The 5,183-nt window shown below is 46.2% G+C and overlaps 1 pseudogene; it reads left to right on the plus strand.

Moving 5' to 3' along the window:
* Window positions 1–340: 340 nt before the first annotated feature.
* On the plus strand, window positions 341–4,684 carry LOC136536955 (uncharacterized; annotated as a pseudogene).
* Window positions 4,685–5,183: the final 499 nt, after the last annotated feature.

Raw genomic sequence — 5,183 nt, forward strand, 5'->3', positions numbered from 1 at the left:
CTTAATTTCATCTTCTGATATGTCATGTACTTGATGGCCTGTAGATGATTCCTTATTGGTGCGCCGCGCATCCCCAGTGCTGGGAACAGATGGTGGACAGGTGGTGTTCACGCGAGTGGGAGGAGATGCACAACTTGTGCCGGGAGCGGTGTTTGATGATGCCAGGTGTAGCACACCATCAAGGCAGCCGTAGCCTTAGCGGATACGCAGAAACATGGGTACGCAAATTCATTTATTTATTCTAACGCTCAATTCTGCATGATTTCTAATCATCTTGCATTTTTTCTCGCAGTCGGCGTCACATGGTGGCCAACCTTGCTCCATCTTCAAGGCATTTTCTATGGCCCACAAGGGCAAGGCGACGTCCGACATCAACTACAACCCGAAGGATTGGCCCAAGGCATACAACAATACGACCGTCCACAACCGCCTTAGTGAGTACACATCGATGGCAAGGGAGGTCCATGGGTCAGAGTACGATCCGAGCACCAAGGACCTTGATGGAGAAGTCATCATGAGGGTGGGCGGAGGCAAAAAGCATGGGCAGTACTGGATTGGCGACGGCGCAATCGACTCGGCCGCTACTCCCAGTCTCTCCCTAATTCGAGCAAGCAGCACGAGCAAGAGCCCGGCCATACGACCTCGACAGGACACTTCACACCACCGGGTGGAGGCACTCGAAGTTATTCCTGGTTTATTCGTCGTTCATTGGTTTTTTCATACCCTTCCTTTGCATTATTGTAACATTGGGGTGAATATATTGTAGGCCTAGCTGGAACAAGGGAGGAGGATACGGGAGCAGATGCATACGAAGATGGAGAGGGTGGAGGCCGAGCAGCGGAGGATGGCGGAGATTCTTCAGTACATGCAAAGTCTTGGCGCCGCTACGGGTGTAGCTCCGCCACCTTCGCTATTTGCTCCACCTCCATCTCCACCTCCTCAGTATTCTACTCCTGTGAGTATAAATATTTTAGTTTGTATGTTTATGCTTACGGTCAAACCTAATGGAGTATGAAAGTTTTATTCATGTATGGTATATATTTATCTTGTTTCACACATGCAATCTCTTCTCCTTTGTGCAGAATCAATCGGCGGCATCGAACGATCCTCATGCTTCAACGAATCTTTCACCAAATCAGTGATGATACTTGTGGTTGTTAATGATACTTCTATTTGCAATTGTGGTTGACGATGATGGAGCACTTGAATTGCTTGTGAACTTATTTGTGATATATTGTGAGACATGTGACGTTTGTGGTATATATGTGGTGTTGGTGATATATATGTGATGTTGATGATATATATGTGATGTTGATGATGTTTGTTATATATATCTTCTGTTTGTTTGGATGGGATGTAAAAAACAAATAAAAAAGGCTGTTTTCAGTCACTTTGCCAAGTGCAATGGCCATGACACTCGGCAAAGTGACCATCTGGGAACTACCTGGGAACATGCTTTGCCGAGTGTAATGGCCATTGCACTCGGCAAACATCACAGATTTACCGAGTGCCACTGGCCAGGCACTCGGCAAAGGTCGCCACTTTGCCGAATGTCTTGTCGGCGACACTCGGCAAAGTGGCCACCTTTGCTGAGTGTCTTATCGACGACACTCGGCAAAGTGGCCACCTTTGTCGAGTGTCTAAGTCAACGGTGCTCGGTAAATCGGGTACCTTTGCCGAGTGCTTGACCTTGACACTCGACAAAGCCGCCGTCACGGTGGTGCTCGCCGTCATGGCTACTTTTCTTTGCCGAGTGTCGGATTGGCACTCGGCAAAGCCTTTGCCGAGTGCCCGATAAAGTGCACTCGGCAAAGAGGTCTTTACCGATAAACTGTTTACCGAGCGCCCTTTGCCGAGTGCAAAGAAGTTGAATCCGGTAGTGATAATAGCTTGGGATACAAGGTCTCGAACTCCAGCGACGATTCTTTTTTATTTTATCATGTATAATTTGGATGCACACAACTCACACACTCCACACTTACACCACACTCTCTAGTCCGCGCACACGTGCGTATACCCTAAATTTTCTAAAAAAATTCCTAAAAAAGTGCGACACCAGGGCTTCAACCCTGTTGGATAGCGTCCCACTGTACAACCCTACCATTCAACCACAGGCCCATTTGTCCCTCGGACACGGTTATGATCAATGACCAAGTTTAAGTTGCTCTCTTCCTCGAGATCGTTACACCAAGGGGCAAATTGGACCACCTCCCGAATTGAATTGGGTCTCGCAGGGCCTTGCCTCAGTTGACCCATTCAGGTCTGGGGTTCGCCTTCCTGGACCGCGCTCCTTCTGGTTTTCGCCTGCAATGGTTGGAAGATGTCTTCTGCGGATGCGTCTTCATCAGTAGTGTCTTCAGTCTTCTTCCTCTCCTTCATCTTCTCCTGTGGCATGGACCGCCAGGACTAAGGTAGGAGTGCCAACGGTGACATCTCTCCCTCATTGAGAGCCAGCTTGCCCTTAAGCTGGTGCGGGGGGAAATTGTTGACGCAGAGGAGCTTCATCTTTCTAGGATGAGAGAGATGCTGGCAGGTCAGACCAGCGAACCAGTAACTTGAGGAACCATGGTGTCCCTGTTCTGGCGGAGACGGTGGTCCAGAATAGCTTGCGATACCTGCAACTCATGAGATGTCCAGACAATTTTGCAGATATGGGATACAAATTCAAACATTTTACACGGATGACAGATACAAATACAATCTCATCAATATCCGTCGGATATCAGATATCCAATATTTTATTTGGATAAATATCCAAATTTGAAACTTATATTGAATTGAAGTTTAGATATTTTAAATGTTTTACTTTACGGGTCACCCCTTCGCTGGTGCTGTGGCGTCGTAGTCTCATATAGGAAGCTTGCTCCCTTGTTGCTTTTTTTTTGGAGCAATGCTTCCCTTGTTGCTGGCTGAGTAGCATACTCGCATACGCAGTTTTTTTTTTCTTTTTTTTTTTGAGAGGAAACTCGCATACGCAGTTTAGTCTTGTGTCTTGACTGCTCGCATTCGCACAGGCCCAACACAAGTAGCAGGAAGTGTTTGCCCAAGGCCGAAGCCCATGACGCAGCAGGCGCGTGCTGTTGCGTATTAGCCGAGAGCAGCTGTTGGCGCGTGATCCTGGAACGGTGCTTTCTCCTCCGCGTTGAGGTGTGGGTGTATGATTGTATCCGTAGTTGCTCGCCACAATCCGTATCCGTAGTTGTATGATTGTATTCAATAGCTATCCATGTCCAAATTCGAATTCAAATAAAAATATGAAACAAATATGATATCAACAGTATTAGTTGGTATTCGATCCGTTTTCATCCCAGTGTTGACGGCGAGACAACCTTTTGCGGTTGTGATACATGAAAGACCGGATAAATATGGCAATCAGCCGGTAACTACAACTTATAAGCAGATGGACCCATTTTCTCCAGTATGGTGGACCGAAGAATCGAAAGTTCAACTTGTTCAATGACCGTAGGGCAAGCGACGTCTAAACATACGGTTGAGCCTTGAGATATGCAGTGTCGCCAGAGCGACGTTTGTCCGCTTAGGCTTTCATCTTAGCTTGGGCGCGTATCAGATGTTGACGCACAAGCTTTTGAATCAATTCCTTTTCCTGCAACCAGTCTTGCAGATCAGTGGATTGACAGGATTCAGCAATATCGATGCCAAAGTGACGTGGTTCATAGCCATAGAGGACAACAAATGGACTGCGACCAAGAGAAGAGTGAGCCTGTTCGTTTGGCTGTGGCTTGTCGTAAACTATCATAAATTTTCAGCCGGAACAGTATTTTTCTCTCACACAAACCAGCCAGCAGTACTTTTTCACGAACCAGCAACGATACGAACTAGCGAACCGAACAGGCTGTATTATACCAATATTTAGCTAGTGCCAACCATTAAGACCATCGTTTGGGGCAAGCATGGACAAAGCATTTGAGGTATGTCTCCAAGCGGTTAACTCTTTCTCCCCCCCCCCCCCCCCCCCCACATACACACACATAAATTCTGTGTTAGCTATTTTTATTGTTGAAATTAATTGGGCTTGACCTAACCTTTGACCCATAATAAACATTGGTGCAATAAAGGATTAATCCTATATGACAAATTGATAAGAGAATGCTAAGTTAATAGGTGGTTATTATTGCACTTGTTGTGAACATAAGAAAGATATAAGGCGGGCCATAAGCTCACATGCGCATGTGATGCGAACAAAGCCATGACATGAGTGGTGTGGTGCTAACAAAGGTTTTGCAACTCCAAGAGATGTACTGTGCCGTTGGATTCGCAGTGTAGGGGCATATGCCCTTACAAGGGGAAAAAAACCGCCTTCGCAAGCAATGGCGGCGACGATCATGGTGAAGGCGTCCTTGGTCTCGGTTGTCCTACTCTCCGCCTGCTTCCTCATGGTGTAGGACGACTTCGTGCAGTGCTACTACGCGTGCTTCAAGAAGTGCAAGCACGAACATCATGGTGCTGACCAGTGCTACCACACGTCGTGCTTCAACAGCAAGCCGTGCAAGTTCGACTGCCATGTTGGTGAGTTCAATTATTCTACATACTTCACGACACTCTGGTTCTCTTTGCCTACAGTAGCTTATTTAATTTACATGTTTTGATATGGACGTTCCATCTCGATCTTTCAGATGTTGCCGACGGCGGAGGCAGCAGGGCCGGAGCCAGGATTCAAACATAGGGGGGCATTGTTTGCGAAGATTTAGGGTTCAAACATTGGGGCCCAAGGCGGTATCCGCAAAAAGAAAATTTAGAGACTCATAGCCGACAATCTTTTATAAAGGAAGTCAGAACTTAACCATGTCAAATAGAAACCATAAGAGCGAAAAAAAATATGACAGCAAGTAATAATAAAGACAAATGACCTACATATCCATTCCAGAAAGTACATCTATCTAATGAAGAAAAATTCTAAGGTATAGAATTCTACATGCATATATCCGTTAGTAGATTCATAGCGTTTGTGCTATATCCCACTGTGGTGTGGTATTTTGGCAAGCAGAGCGGCCAGAAGTGTGTGTGTCAAAAGACATGCATATGGACAGGGGAGCTGAAGGAAAGCCACACGCTTATCACCAAGGCACCAATGCAGACTCAAGTTTGGATTCAGGGCCTAAAGTTCAGTACGTATCACATCAGATGTTCAGACGCTAATTAAAATGACTAAACATGAGCTAATT

Source organism: Miscanthus floridulus, chromosome 2, assembly GCF_019320115.1.
Source record: "Miscanthus floridulus cultivar M001 chromosome 2, ASM1932011v1, whole genome shotgun sequence".
Classification (NCBI taxonomy): Eukaryota; Viridiplantae; Streptophyta; class Magnoliopsida; order Poales; family Poaceae; genus Miscanthus; species Miscanthus floridulus.